The following is a 16,695-nucleotide window of genomic DNA, read 5'->3' as shown; positions in this document are numbered from 1 at the left end:
CTGGGTTTTTTTCCAAAGAGGAAACATAATCTCCCTTAATTAAAGGCAATCGTAAGGCAGCACCGAGCAACGGGAACACCAGAGTGAAGCAAGCCCATTGATTTCAGCGCATGCCAGTCATATTGGCTCACGTCAACTCTGAACAACATGAGCGTTCGTTCTCAGCGTGTAATCCACAATTATACGGCAAAGGCTCCCATTCCGTCAGGGAAAGTCGTTCAAGCTTTGGGAGGGAAGGAGGGTTGAGGAGATGCCAAAAAAAAAAAAAAAAAAAAAGGAAGGGAAAGAGAAAACCAAGGCATAGTCTGTCATTTCTGTAGTGCTACACTTTTCTAAGTGATACCTATCTCATAGAACTGGAGGGGACCCTGAAAGGTCATCAAGTCCAGCCCCCTGCCTTCACTAGGCAGGACCAAGTACTGATTTTTGCCCCAGATCCCTAAGTGGCCCCCTTGAGGATTGAACTCACAAGCCTGGGTTTAGTAGGCCAATGCTCAAACCACTGAGCTATCGCGCCCTCTCTCCCTCCCTCCTCCATGTTCAAACCAAAGCTGACCTTGGGCAGTGAGCTCCTAGTCCTGTCTAGTCCTTCTGACATCGCTGAGTATTATTATGTATTTAACTGTGCCGCCTGTCACTTAAAGATCTCAAAGTGCCTTAGAAAGATGAATTCACCCTCAGAATGCACCTATTGGTAAAACAATATCAACCCCCGCTGACACACGAATAAACAGACACTCAGGATAGGTCTTTTCTACCCAGTTCTTACCTGGGTTCTTACCTTGATTTCAGCCTATCCACACAAAAACCTCTGAGCTGAGTTTGAAGGTGCTTTAGGCTAGCTAGCTGACCCAGCTAGGGGGTGTGGGTTAAGCTCAGGTGCTGCTGTCACTCAGGGTATGTCTACACTACCCTCCAGATCGACGGCAGACCGAGCGCTCTCCCGTCGACTCCTGTACTCCACGGTAAGTCGATCTAAATACGTTGACTTGAGCTACTCTATTCATGTAGCTGAAGTTGCGTAACTTAGATCAATCCCTCCCCTCCAGTGTAGACCAGGGCTCAGGCTGAAACCTGCCCACTTTGCAGTCAGAATGCAAGCAAAAAATCACTCATATGCTGACAACCCTCCCACACCTTTCCCACAATTCCCCCTGAAGGACAGATAAGTTTTCCCCACAGTTGACGCAATTGGCTGGGTAAGAGGCCTAGAACGTCTCAGCACAAAGGGCACACGGGACAGGGCAGAAGCAGTGCGGACAGCATCATTTGGGTCTGGATTTGCAATGGGGATGCTCACATCTGGGCTACGCTAACCCAGGTGCTCAGACTCAGGTGCCAATCACCTGGTGTAACTGGGCAGTGATCCCTGTGGAACAAGCAGGCAAATTAACATCACTCTGTGCTCCTTTGCTGCTAACTGATGCCAGGTGACCTCCTTCAGGCCCAGATGGCGTGTTGCAATGGGAGAGGATTTGCTCGGTCTTAGCTGAAAGCAGGTTGCTGGGTACAGTAGGGAGATCAGGGAAGCTGGGCACAAAGTTCACAATAAAACCTTGACACTGTGAGAATTGGCTGCTTTCTGGTCGTGTCACAAACTCAAAACTCAGTTCACGTTGGTTGAATGTTCCACGAACCTGCTGAGAAAACCTACGACCCGTTTCAAGCAAGGCTGGGGCTAACCCTATGGCTCAGATTCCTTGTTCTGAGGTGAGACCAGGTGAGACTCGGTGGCTTCGCCTGCACTGTCAGCTTTTAGGTTCCGTCAGATCTAAAACTAGAGATCTAAAACACGCCAAAAGCCTAGATCAGAACCCCCTTGAGTCAGGGAAAAGCTCGGATTCGGGTCCGCATCTCAACACCATAGTGATGGCCAAACCAAAAGATCAGATTCAAGCACCCCTGAACTTCTGGGAAAGTTCATAGGTGGGGCTGACCCATCACTACCCAAAATCTGAGAGTGAAACTCAGGGGGTCTGCACCAATTAAGACAGGTTGGCACAGGGCTCTAGCAATCGATCAGGTAGGAAGCCACTTGCCACTGCTGTCCCACTGGGGACAATTCATCTGCACCTTTGGGGAAGATCAGCTTGACAAGTGAGCAGCCAAAGGTGGGCAGGGCCCTGAACAATCACTTAGACGTAAAGCCAGCCCCATTGTTTTCTATAGCCAATCACTAACTGTAGTCATTTGCGAAGGGCGCAAAGACAGCATCATCTCTCTATTTTACAGGCTGGAACCCTTGCTGCTTTATCTTTTCTCCAACCTCTCATTCGATGCCCAATCCTTAGCAAAAAGGAAAAAAAAAATCCACACAAAATTAGGAGGGGGAGAAAAACAAAAGAAACTTCCAGGAGTAGCCCTCTTCAAACTGCTTTGGTCATTTAAACTGATGTCGGACAGTTCGGGCAATAAGTTATTGATGTGGGCATTGCAGTCCTAGGGTCCCAGTAAAGGATGCGCTCTGCGTTGCTCTCAGTTTCTCTCTGTTATCTAACTTTGTTTTATCTCCCCAGATTCCTAGGAATTAGGCACTTGGCAAGTCAGCCACTTCAATCTAGCAGGGCTCTGGTGCACGTGTTTGGGATTAATTGACTATTTGACAGAAGGTCTTACTCAATGGCTTGGCTGGACGGGCGCAGACTGCATCATTGTTGTTCTGGCCCTCAGTCAGCATCGCAGGGCAAGAGAACAGTGCGTGCAGCTGTGAAAGGAATGGGTTTGGAATGACAGAGATGGGGAAAGCGACAGCCTACAATCCAGGCAGGGATGAACGCAGCGTCACGTCAAGAGCCTCGACTCTTGGCAGAAGACAAGCATTTCTTGGCACTCCCCTCTAGGCTGCAACTGGAAATGAGGGGTGAGCCCTCCCAGGGGTGCCTACTGGACAAGAAACAATCTTACAAGTGAGAGAAGTTTCACTAAGTCAAGCAAACAAAGCTCAAATGAGAGGCAGATTTTCCTTCTTAATTTAATGCCGTGGACTGTTCAGAAATCGTTACTGATAAGAATAATACGTGAGTCAAGAGGAGACTGCTGGGCTCATTCGGGGCGTTTGCAATTCTCCTTCCTCCCAGACCCACAGGGGGACCCCCTGCCAGTTTCCGAATCCGCTAGAGCAGAATCAGGCTTGCAGGCTCTAGAAAACCAGCCCTTTTCCCCCTTTGATGCTCGTGTTTTATTCTTTGCAGTTTTAAATATCCCCTGGGCCAAGCAAGCTTTGTGGCCATTTTTGCAAAGTTAATAACCCTTCCGAGACTTGCAGACATGTGTTATATCCATCTTCCCAAACAGCTGGCGCTCAGCCTGGAAAATGCCAGTACACTAAGGGTTAACTTGGCAGTTAATCAAAATTCTCCTTTTTCCCACCCACTCCTCTTAAAAATCCTGCTGGTCATCCTCCTAAGGGGATAGTCACAATAGGCCGGGCAGGGCTCTAATCACACTGGGAATACACGAACGAACATCTTCCCCTTGATTCATTTCAGCTAGTGAAGTCATTCGGTGGTGTTTTGCTTCCCCTTTTCTTATGCTGCGTGTAGCCATAACTCTGCAGAGTTTGGCCAGGAGAAAAGGGCTGACACTCCTGCTCCTGGAAAACAAAACCAAACCAAACCCCAGGCCTGGGATATTTTAATGTCAGGGCCTTGGAACCCCCTAGCATCACAGCATTCCCTTTGAGGGCTGAGGCTTCGGTTCGGTGATGCCTTTAAAAGAAGTAGACCTTCTACTGAATCGCTTGCATCTCTTCCTGCAGCAAACCAGCTAAACCCTAGGGAACACGGGGCCTCACCCAGATCCCAAAGCACGTGCGTCTCTCTCCTTGATGAGCTAGTGCATGTCTCTTTTTGTCACAGGGCGCTAGCTACTAGAGGAAGACATCTCTGTCTCTCACACACAGCCAGTGCATTGCACTGGGTGGATTTCCTTAGCGATCTCCCATCCACACTCTGACCACGTCAACCTTTCTTCGCTTCAGAGCGCTCCTAGCTGCAGTCAGTGGTGACACAGTAGCAGCTGGAGGACATTTTTTCCACTGCGTACAAGAGAAAATAAATGGCAAATATTCCTCCAAGATGGGCACTGGTGATTAGCCTCCTTGAATTCTGCATCACTTCCAACTCAACCACTGTTGAGACATCAGGAAGGGAATCCTGCTATTTGTGTCTAACCTGGGCCATTCCGGCCACCCTGAAAACATGCAACTGGCTGCAGTCAACACCGACGCAGCCTCTTGTCAAATGCAGAATCTCAGCTCCTTGGCTTCCTTGATTCCACAGCCAGGGAATGAGCCAGCGCTGATGAAATTCGATGTAACTGATTCAGTGCATTCAGATGTCCCAATGTGCTCAGAGAAATGGCCATTTGCGTAGGTGAGGATGTAATATTGTCAGGAACAGCAAGTCAGTCATCTGCATGTAAAGCACTCCTAAATCAGAATGGTATCAACGTGCACTGATGTAAACCAATACCACTGGTGCGAGGTGCACACCCACATGCACAGGCAATCCGGCTCACAGTACTGGTCATTTAGTGTTCTTTTCATTACACAGGGATATAAGTGATATAAGCGTAGTGCCATCACAACCGAATAAGACTGAGATTTTTAAACAGCTAATTCAGGGTCTGTTTGGTATGCAGGACCAGCAGCAGAGACACCTATAACAATTGGCCACACATCACCCCCCAGGCATGAGGTAGCAAATAGGACAAAGAAATGAGCTTGCTATTGTTTGAGGTTGTCCCTAAGTTCAAGAAGGCCCTCGCAGTGTTGCCAACTCTTGTAATATTTGGTGAGTTTTTTCCTTAAAGCATCAGGAATCATGGGAATCTCCATTTTCATTTCAGACTAAAAGTACATTTCTAGCCCTCGTGATTGCAGAGAAAAGCTGGAAAATGTGCTGCGAGTGAGCTCTGAAGGCTCCGTAACCAGAGAGCAAAGAGAGAGACTCCAAAATGCCTTATTGTTTAAGAGCTCATGATTTTTTAAGCCAATTTTTTGATTTGTGAATGCTTGGAGTCTGCAATACTGCCAGTCACTCATAGGGGACCCAGTCCACCTGCCTCCCCAGCAGTTCCCACATCCATGAGGTGGTCATGTCCATAGACAAATCACTCCACAGCTATGTACCTACAAACCTTCCCAGATGCCTCCTTCATACCTGGATCCCTCCCACTCCTTAATGTGAAGCTCTTGAGTCTTAGCAGAGTTCTATATGGACCCAGAAGCCAGGAGGTGCAGACTAAGCATAGATTCCTAAGCTGAGAGAGCAAGAAAGCAGTTACAGGATGCAATATTTGGCTGGCATCAGAAGTGGACAGGGCTGCAGATGGGTCTTTGGGTTGGTGTTCTAGCTGGAGACTCCTGAATTTGCAATGCCTGTGTAACAGGATTGGCCTAAACCTTCCACTCTCTGTGATGAAAGTGCTAATGGGGGAAATCTGTAAAAACACCAAAGAAATAATATTTTTCAATTCACCTAATACAAGTACTGTAGTGCAATCTCTTCATCATGAAAGTTTAATTTACAAATGTAGAATTGCGTGAAGAAAAAAACTGCTGAAGCATGAAGGGGCATATGAATGTTCAGCATATCTAGCATGTAAATACCTTGCAATGCCAGCTACAAAAGTGCCATGTGAACGCCTGCTCTCACTTTCTGGTGACATTGTAAATAAGATGAAGGCAGCATTATCTCCTGTAAATGTAAACAAACTTGTTTGTCTTAGTGATTGGCTGAACAAGAAGTAGGACTGAGTGGACTTGTTGGCTCTAAAGTTTTACATTGGTTTGTTTATGAGTGCAGTTATGTAACAAAAAAATCTACATTTGTAAGTTACACTGTCATGATAGAGATTGCACTACAATACTTGTATGAGGTGAATTGAAAAATACTATTTCTTTTGTTTATCATTTTTACAGTGCAAATATTTGTAATAAAAAATAATATACACTTTGATTTCAATTACAACTCAGAATACAATATACACCTCTACCCTGATATAACACGACTGGATATAACAGTAATTCAGATATAACTGGGTAAAGCAGTGCTCTGGGGGGGCGGGGCTGCGCACTCCGGCGTATCAAACCAAGTTTGATATAACGTGGTTTCATCTATAATGCAGTAAGATTTTTTGGATCCCGAAGACAGCATTATATCGAGGTAGAGGTGTATATGAAAAGGTAGAAAAACATCCAAAATATTTAAGAAATTTCAATTGGTATTCTATTGTTTAACAGTGTGATTAAAACTGCAATTAATCATGATTAATTTTTTTATCATGATTACGTTTTTTGAGTTAATCGCATGAGTTAAGTGTGATTAATTGACAGCCCTAATTAGAATTGTAAAAAAGTACAGAGAAAGGCAACAAAAATCATTAAGGGTGTGGAACAGCTTCCAGATAAGGAGAGATTTAAAAGAGAGGGACTCTTCAGCTTAGAAAAAAGGTGACTAAGACTAAGAGGGGATATAATAGAGATCTATAAAATTATGAATTATGTGGAAAAAGTGAATAAGGAAGTGTTATTTACCCCTTCACATTAACACAAGAACCAGGAGTCACCCAATGAAATTAATAGGCAGCAGGTTTAAAACAAACATAAGGAAGTACTGCTTCACACAACATACAGTTGTGTGGAGCTCTTTGCCAGAAGGACATTGTGAAGGACAAATGTATAACTGGGTTAAAAAAGAACTAGATAAATTCATGGAGGATAGGTCTATCAATGGCTATTAGCCAGGATGGGCAGGGATGCAACCCTATGCTTTGGGTGTCCCTAAATCTCTGACTGCCAGAAGCTGGAACTGGATGGCGGGGGATGGATCACTCGATAAATCGCCCTGTTCTGTTTTATTCCCTCTGAAGGATCTGGCACTGGCCACTGTCGGCAGACAGGATAGTGGGCTAGGTGGACCATTGCTCTGACCTAATATGGCCGTTCTTATGTATTCTCTCTTACCACTGACTATAATGGAGTTAATACAGATTTATGCGGCTGCAACTGACAGAATCTGGCCTTTATGCTGTGATCTGTGGCAGTAAACTCACTACACGATCTAGATAACTACATCAACAATAAATACCAACCGGATTAATGCAGGGGCTTTAGGGGCTGCAGCCCAGGGCCTTGGGCTAAGACGGGCCCCACAGGCTGGATGCGGCCTGCTGCTTCTTTTTGGGGTGACCAGACAGCAAGTGTGAAAAATCAGGACAGGGGGTGGGGGGTAATAGGTGCCTATATAAGAAAAAGACCCAAAAATCAAAACTGTCCCTATAAAATCGGGACATCTGGTCACCCTACTTCTTTTCATCCGGCCTGCAGCAAGTCTCCATGCCCCGGCCTGGACACTGGTCCCTGAGCCTCGGCACACACCCCCAGGGCTGGAGCCACGAGTGCCAGCTTACCAATGTGCCCTTGTGGCCCCTAGGTGAGGGGCGTTCAGGGAATCTGTGTGCGCTGCCCCCAGCACCAGCTCCGCAGCAACCATTGGCTGGGTACGACAGCCAATGGGAGCTGTGGGAGTGGCGCCTGCAGGCATGGGCAGCGTTCACCATGCAGGGAGGCCTGGCCCCTCTGCCTAGGGGCAGGACATGCCGGCCATCTCAGGGAGCAGAGAAACATGGAGCCAAGGCAGGCAGGGATCCTGCCTTAGCCCTGCTGCGCTGCCAACCAGGAGCTGCCCAAGGTAAGTGCCTCCCGGGCGGAGCCTGCATCCCACACCCACTCCTGCACCCAAACTCCCTACCCCAGCCGGAGACCCAAACTGCCTCTCAGACCCCACACCTCCACCTGCACTCAACCCCCCTGTCCCAGTCCTGAGTCCCCTCCTGCACCCAAACTCCCACCCAGAGCCCACACCCTGAACCCCCTGCTGCACCCCAACCCCTGTCCCATCCCTGGCCCCATCCCAGAGCCCACCCACCCCCAACTGGAGCTGCATCCCCTCCCACATCCCTCTCCCCCGCCCCAGCCCTGAGCCCACTCCCCCCACTCCAAACCCCCAGGGGCCCCACAAAATCTAATAGCCCCTGGCCCTGATACTAACCTGCTCAAAATCACTGGGCATATTATCCTCCCTAAGGTTTGCATTTAATGCAAGGTTTAAGCGTTTCATTCTGGAGTCACAATGACAGAGATTCAACACAGGACCTGAGATGGAAGAAAAATAGTTCTAAACCATCTTTTGTGTCCCACAATCTGGGCCAGTCAGGAGCCATTTTATCCCCCAACATAATTTAGAGCAATCTTTAGGATGCTCTAAATTATGCTGCAGGAACAGTTTCCTAGGAAAATTCTGGCCACACCCCTTCCACCTTTGGCCACACCTCTGCCCTGCTCTGGAATGCCCCCCAGGAGAGAGGGGAGCTGGTGACACAGAGCTAGCCACCCTGGTTTTGTGACATCTGGGATTTCTTTACAGCAGGAGAACCGTGATAGGATAGCTTTACAGCTGCTGTGAGCTTTTTTAACTACAGCAAGCAATCAGGAGTCTGAAACACGTTCCGTTGTTTAATCGACAGTATACACCAATACCTCTTTTCAGTCCATTTAAGACAAACATTGTAGTTATTCGCAAGGTCACTGTTACAGTGAGTGGGAAAGCGAACTCTCACTCTCCTGCTCTAGCCTCTAGACAACACTCCCTTCAACTGGGCTAGCCATTAACTTTAGTTTAGCACATCCAACCAAATCATTTGGTCTATTCATAAAAATAGAACGCGAGCATCACCTGTTCAAGATGGATCCCTCCTCTTGGACCTCCTGGTTTGGAAGCCAAGAAGGGGGGTGGAAATGTTCAGGAGATACCCTTCAATCACACCTGCTGACAGCAAGGAATCTATCCTACACTCAGTCTGACCCTTAATGAAAATAATTGCGAAAATGGCCACAGTCCAATATTAAGGTAATTCTGTATGTGTCTGGGCAGTTAGTGCTCAAGTAGGGCATATGTCCCCTTAGGGACAAGAACTCCGGAATTTCATTAGTGGTGAAATCAATAGGCTTCGACCGAAATTACTCTCAAAACCTATGGGACTGAAAGAGCAGGTGGTGCTGGACTGTGTATCTATTCTGAAACATGCTTCGCCCCCAGCTGGAACGAGTGGAACCCCCCAGTGTTTGGCGCTGAAAGAAAAATGATCACAAGGGCTGGAGAAAGAAATGCTGCAAGTGCGAGAATCCCTTATCGCACGAGGCTTTTAAGAGATCTCGGGGAGTTTCAAGTAGAAAGCGGGAGAGCAAAGAGCACTATCAGAATGTGAGCTTGAGCTTTTTGTGAAATGTAGAAATGGAAAACGATGATGCCAGTGCATGAACTATAAAGCCGTCAGTCTCAGAGCATCTTCCGCCCAGACACCCCCGTGCAAAAGGATTAAACAAGGAAATGTTTCATCTTGACATCAAAGCAAAGCAAATCCGAACTGTCTACCCAGTTATAACTGTGCTGAACATAACACACGAGGGTTGTTTATGAGCGGATTACAGAAGTTTAAAGCAACAGAGATGCAAGACTTGCATCTGAAGAAGTGAGGTTCTTACCCACGAAAGCTTATGCTCCCAATACTTCTGTTAGTCTTAAAGGTGCCACAGGACCCTCTGTTGCTTTTTACAGATTCAGACTAACACGGCTACCCCTCTGATACTTTACAGAAGTTTGTTTACACTGACAACTCCTCTTTTCCTGCTGGCTCTTGAGGAGGGCATGAAAAGACCCGGTGTATTTTCTGGGTTCAATAGAAAGTATTTCACCGCCGTTTTGCACAGCATAAAATCCACTGTGATCCTTTAGCAGAGATCGGATAGGACCAAAGTCCAAAAGGTCTTCCCCACAGGAAACTGACCATGGATTCACCATTAGATTCTAGTGAATAATCTCTGCTCTGTGCTTCACCCCAGGAAGGGTAAATCTCCTCTGCCCCCCACCTCTCCATCCCTCAAGGTCTCAACCAATTGTCCCTGGGGGGAAATTCCTATGGATCTCAGATTTTAGTTTGGTCTTACTCTCTACTGTATATTTATAATGCACCCATCACCATGGTATCAAGGTTCCAGTACATAGTTTCAACACCGTGTGTGTAATGGACTAGCTTAATGACCCCTTGAGTGTCTGGCTCCAGTGACTACAACGGTCTACTGCTTACTCCCAGCTAAAAGAGATAGAGGTGAGATCTGTATAAATATAGACAGGTGGTATTTTCAAAAGTGCTCTGTGTTGGCCTAAGGCCACCTGGAGTATTTTCAAAAATGCCACCAATACAGTGGCGGGTAGTGTTTTGGGAGCTGTAGGTACAAGGTTTAATCCTTGCTGATGCCTACAATGCCTGTATGTAGGATGCAGCCATAGCTTATTTTACATACGTGAGCAAGATGCAAATGTAGCATCAAAACTCCCTTATACCTCATATGCTACTGGCATCCAAATAATCATTCTTTGGTTGTTGTTGAAATCCTTGGGAACTGGATTGAGGTAGGACCCTTGGGGGAACCGATAATTCTGAACCCTGGGTACTTTCTGATGCAGCTCATCTCATTCCCAGCTTGGTGAATTTCACCATCTATGATACTGATGGATGACATTCTTGAGACAACGAATCCTCATCGTTTGAAATTTCCACTGCCATCTTCCCCCAGCAACCAAAACAGTGGTAAGGGATGGGCCAGCACTTCACTTGAGTTAGCACAGCAGAGGCTAGAGCATGGAGAGTGGTGTCCTATCAGTACACACTCAAAGGTTTGTTGGTTTGTTTTTTACATGAAGCCGTTGTTTTGAATTCATACGTGCTTCAATTGCTAGGCCAGAATGCTCAGCCCAGCAGACTTGAGAGCACTCAGTCTGCAGTTGAAGTCCCTATGTCTTGTTCTCCATTAAAGTTTATATAGAGATAGCATCCACACCTAGCTACTGACACTGCACACATTTTGCTGGAGCTGGTCCAAACTTACCTCTTTTCTGAGCTTTGCCTTTATTAACAACCATTAAAACATTAACCTCATCAGGATCTTCCAGCTGTAGGGTCTTCTCTGTCCCTGCCCCAAGTTCCCTCTACCTCAGTCAGGGACATTCAGACTCCTGGGCTGGAGCTTTTAAGAACCACCTGATCCGGCTGCCAGGGTGAATCAGCAGAATAGCTCTACATCTCTATGCAGAATCCTGTTATTATTTGCATTATAGTAACACCTATAGATCTCAATCAAGACCGGAGCCCCATTATGCTAGTAAGAGACAAAAAAGAGTTCCTGTCCGAATGTGCTTACAATTGAAATAGAGAAGATAGACAAAGGACCAGAGGGGAAACAGAAGCACAGAGAGAAAACCGACTTGTCCAAGCCACACAGGTCAGGAAGTGAAGCCTGAAAAGACAATGCAGGTCTCCTAAGTCTCAGTCCAATAGCCTATGCACAGATCTGACCTAAGGGAGAACCATAATAGCTCTGCATTGCTATGCAGAGAGACAGTTACTGACACCCTGCCACCAAGTCATAATCCCCTGTGATTTAATCAAATAAAGTAAAAATCTTAAATGAACCAAACTGTACCATAGAATCTCTATGGATAGTAATTCCGTGCTTGAATAATAAGAATATAGCAGTAGGGATATATTACCAACCACCTGACCAGGATGGTGATAGTGACTGTGAAATGCTCAGGGAGATTAGAGAGGCAATTAAAATAAAAAACTCAATAATAATGGGGGATTTCAACTATCTCCATATTGACTGGGTACATATCACTTCAGGAAGGGATGCAGAGATAAAGTTTCTTGACACCTTAAATGACTGCTACTTGACGCAGCTAGTCCGGAACCCACAAGAGGAGAGGCAATTATTGATTTAGTCCTAAGTGGAGCACAGGATCAGATCCAAGAGGTGAATATAGCTGGCGCTTGGTAATAGTGACCATAATATAATTAAATTTAACATCCCTGTGGCGGGGAAAACACCACAGCGGCCCAACACTGTAGCATTTAATTTCAGAAGGGGAACTACACAAAAATGAGGAGGTTTTAAACAGAAATTAAAAGGTACAGCACCAAAAGTAAAATCCCTGCAAGCTGCATGGAAACTTTTTAAAGACACCATAATAGAGACTCAACTTAAATGTATCCCCCAAATTAAAAAACATAGTAAGAGAACCAGAAAAGAGCCACCATGGCTAAACAACAAAGTAAAAGAAGCAGTGAGAGGCAAAAAGGGATCCTTTAAAAAGTGGAAGTTAAATCCTAATGAGGAAAATAGAAAGGAGCGTAAACTCTGGCAAATGAAGGCCAAAAAAGAAATTGAAGAACAGCTAGCCAAAGACTCAAAAAGTAATAGCAAAAATTTGTTTTAAGTACATCAGAAGCAGGAAGCCTGCTAAACAACCAGTGGGGCCACTGGACAATCGAGATGCTAACGGAGCATTCAAGGACAATAAGGCCATTGCGAAGAAACTAAATGACTTCTTTGCATCAGTCTTCACGGTTGAGGATGTGAGGGAGATTCCCAAATCTGAGCCATTCTCTTTAGGTGACAAATCTGAGGAACTGTCCCAGATTGAGGTGTCATTAGAGGAGGTTTTGGAACAAATGGATAAACTAAACAGTAATAAGTCACCAGGACCAGATGGTATCACCCAAGAGTTCTGAAGGAACTCAAATGTGAAATTGCAGAACTGCTAACTGTTGTCTGTAACCTATCATTTAAATCAGCTTCTCTACCAAATGACTGGAGAATAGCTAATGTGATGTTAATTTTTTAAAAGGGCTCCAGAGGTGACCCGGCAATTACAGGCCAGTAAGCCTGACTTCAGTACCGGGCAAACTGATTGAAACTATAGTAAAGAACAAAATTGTCAGACACATATATGAACATAATTTGTTGGGGAATAGTCAACATGGTTTTTGTAAAGGGAAATCATGCCTCATCAATCTACTAGAATTCTTTGAGGGGGTCAACAAGCATGTGGACAAGGGAGACCCAGGGGATACAGTGTATTTAGATTTTCAGAAAGCCTTTGACAAGGTCCCTCACCAAAGGCTCTTAAGCAAAGTAAGCGGTCATGGGATAAGAGGGAAGGTCCTCTCATGGATTGGTAACTGGTTAAAAGATAGGAAACAAAGGGTAGGAATAAATGGTCAGTTTTCAGAATGGAGAGAGGTAAATAGTGGTGTCCCCTAGGGGTCTGTACTGGGACCAGTCCTATTCAACGTATTCATAAATGAGCTGGAAAAAGGGGTAAACAGTGAGGTGGCAAAATTTGCAGATGATATAAAACTACTCAAGATAGTGAAGTCCCAGGCAGACTGTGAAGAGCTACAAAAGGATCTCTCAAAACTGGGCTGGGCAACAAAATGGCAGATGAAATTCAATGTTGATAAATGCAAAGTAATGCACATTGGAAAATGTAATCCCACCTATACATACAAAATGATGGGGTCTAAATTAAGTGTTACCACTCAAGAAAGAGATCTTGGAGTCATTGTAGATATTTCTCTGAAAACATCCACTCAGTGTGCAGTGGCTGTCAAAAAGGCGAACAGAATGTTGAGACTCATTAAGAAAGGGATAGATAATAAGACAGAAAATATCATACTGCCTCTATATAAATCCATGGTTCGCCCACATCTTGAATACTGCATGCAGATGTGGTCTCCCCATCTCAAAAAAGATATATTGGACTTGGAAAAGGTTCAGAAAAGGGCAACAGAAATGATTAGGGTATGGAACGGCTGCTGTATGAGGAGAGATTAATAAGCTTGGAAAAGAGATGACTAAGGGGGATATGATAGAAGTCTGTAGAATCATGACTGGTGTGGAGAAAGTAAATAAGGAAGTGTTATTTACTCCTTCTCATAACACAAGAACTAGGGGCCACCAAATGAAATTAATAGGCAGCAGGTTTAAAACAAACAAAAAAGTTTTTTTTCACACAACCTGTGGAACTCCTTGCCAGAGGATGTTGTGAAGGCCAAGACTATAACAGGGTTCAAAAAAGAACTAGATACGTTCATGGAGGATAGGTCCATCAATGGCTAGTAGGCAGGATGGGCAGGGATGGTTTCCCTAGCCTCTCTTTGCCAGAAGCTGGGAATGGGTAATAGGGGATGGATCACTTGATGATTACCTGTTCTGTTCATTCCCTCTGGGGCACCTGGTATTGGCCACTGTCGGAAGACGGGATACTGGGCTAAATGGACCTTTGGTTTGACCCTGTATGGCCGTTCTTATGTTCTTAATTCAGAATGACAGTTAGTAAAATAGTTCTTATGGCCTTTGATTGGCAGGAAACATATTTTTACCTAAACCGTTCATAATTACACTTGTGTTTTGTCCCCTTTGAACTCATTCTTAACTTTGCTCCCTGCAGGTCTCCAAGTCTGATATTAGAACTCGACTGACAAGGAGCCCAAGCCTGAAACCCTCACTGCGCGACATGCATTTAAACATATCGCCATCAGAATCGGTCTCTTCCTCTGGAAGGAGAGAGAGAATAAATGTGGAATGCTACCAAGCCTGAGAGACTTCTGAGAGAGACACTTTCCGGACTCTAGCTGCACTGTAAGGGAAATCTGAGTCGCTACGTGTGAGTCCTTCTGGAAGAGGACATGTCTGCAGTGCAGAATTCATATAAAATACTTGATGTAAGTATATACAGTCTGACCCATCCTTAGAGATAAAGCGTGCAGCGCTAGTTTGGCAAGGAGCTACCGGATGGTGCCGTTTGGGTAACAGGTATGCCAAGCGGTTCTTGCCAGCAGTAAAAATAGTTTCCCCAACTCAGTCTAAACAAATATTCTTTGTTTGTTGTGAAGAGAAAATAATTAAGCGTTTTATAACAAAGATGCTGTAGAGTAGCCAAGTTTTTTTTGGTGGGGAGCAATGTCACCCTAGTGCCCCCTGGTGGTGTGCTTTAGCAATAGCTAACTAATCAGATGATCCAAGCTAAGGTGTGTGGTTTCTTTTAATAACCGGGTCCAGTCCAAATAGACAGCTCGGCTCTACCCTGCTCACCTATAACATGTACAGGGCGGTGGAATTTAGCTGGGATCGCTATAAATATTTTGATTACACAGATCGATCTTTTGGGATTAAGGCACCAAGTACATTTTCACTATTCCAAGAGCCTGCAGCTCTTCACTATTCATTCTGTTGAATGCCTCAATCTCTTTCCTCACAGGCCCAGAATCCTTTGCATTGGCAGGCAAATGGGCTGGGTGATCAGTTTCATCCTTGCTGTCTCTAATAGCTAGGAGTCTGTCATTGGATGGGACAGAGTTATATCCATTTTAAATTACAGTAAGTAAATTACTAGACTGATAGATAAGATCGGAATACAGCTGGGGTTCTATTCACATGTTTTAAACGCCCTTATCCCCAGTGCTCTGTTACGCAGGGGGAGTTCATTGGCTTTGCACACAGCGTTTAACAAAAGGAGTTAACCAGCATCAGTGACCCCACACTTGACTGGGGATTTTCAATCATGGGCAGGAAGCTTCCCTTGCGTTTTCCATTCCCCAAATGTTGGCTGACCAGGAGTCCATGTAGCCTAATGAATTACAGCCTGGATCCAAAGCCCAGTGAAATCAGAGTCTCTCTATTGGCTTTGGGTCAGGCGCTCGACAGATATAATTGTGAACAGTCACTCGGTGTAACAGAGAACGATGTGATGGTTCTAGACAGCAGCACTAAGAGTGTGAGACGTTCCTTTCATAGTCACCCCATTTATTTTGATAGTAAGTCCTTTGGAGCAGGGACTGTCTTTTTGTGTGGCGTCTGCGCAGCATTTAGCACACCGGGGTCCTGTTCAAGGACTGGGGATCCGAGGTGTCACCACATTCCAAAATCAATAAATGAATACTACCATGCTTCATAATCATTTGTTGATCTTAAGGGTGTAGCTATTTCTAGCAGCTAGGGCACGTGTCGGCATTGTAACGTCAGGGCGTGATTGCTTAGGTCCTGCTGCAGCAGGGATATGCAAGTCGGACACCTGTGGAGAGCGAGCTTTAATTTCTGTGCACCAGGGCATCCCCAGATCCTTTCTGTCTGAGTGATTCATTGTTTTAGATTCGAGGGAACAATGAAACAAAGAAGAGCCAGGTGGATTCTCCAGAAAAGAACAGCATGTATATTGCCTCTGCAGCACCGTCCCCCACCCCAAACAAAACAGCTGCTATCTCCGCACACAGGCAGACTCCTTAGACATTTAAAGGTGTAGTACATTAAAAAAAAATACCACCCTGCCCCCAGCATCACAATTTCAAGTTACATACATCACCGGAAGGCCACAGGAAGAGTCCCCCACCCCGCCCCCGAAGAGAAGCAAAGGCCTGAACTTAACATGGCACAGAGAATGTTCAAGACATGAACAGGACAGCCATGTGGCACTAATTAACCCCCAAAATGCTGCCAAAGAGGGTGGCACAGAGTGAGCTGGGTCTGGAACGGGTTACGGTGTCACTGGGGTCTGATGGGGAAACCCCCCTTGCTGCTCAGGGAGGAACTGCTTCTGCCTAAGAAGGACAAGGGACCTGTATATGTTGGTTGTGTCATGTCTTAATAAACCAGGCCACATGGGGGAGGGGCATCATTCACCTAAGAGCCAGAAGGGAAACAGAGGCAGTGAGCTGTCCTAGAGCAGGGGACAGGCAGGCTGCTGCTATAGAAGGCTAAAGCTTGGGGTTATCTGCCATGACAATGTCAGTCAT

Source organism: Chrysemys picta, chromosome 10 (genome assembly GCF_011386835.1).
Source record: "Chrysemys picta bellii isolate R12L10 chromosome 10, ASM1138683v2, whole genome shotgun sequence".
Lineage (NCBI taxonomy): Eukaryota > Metazoa > Chordata > Testudines > Emydidae > Chrysemys > Chrysemys picta.
This window is presented reverse-complemented; position numbering follows the sequence as displayed.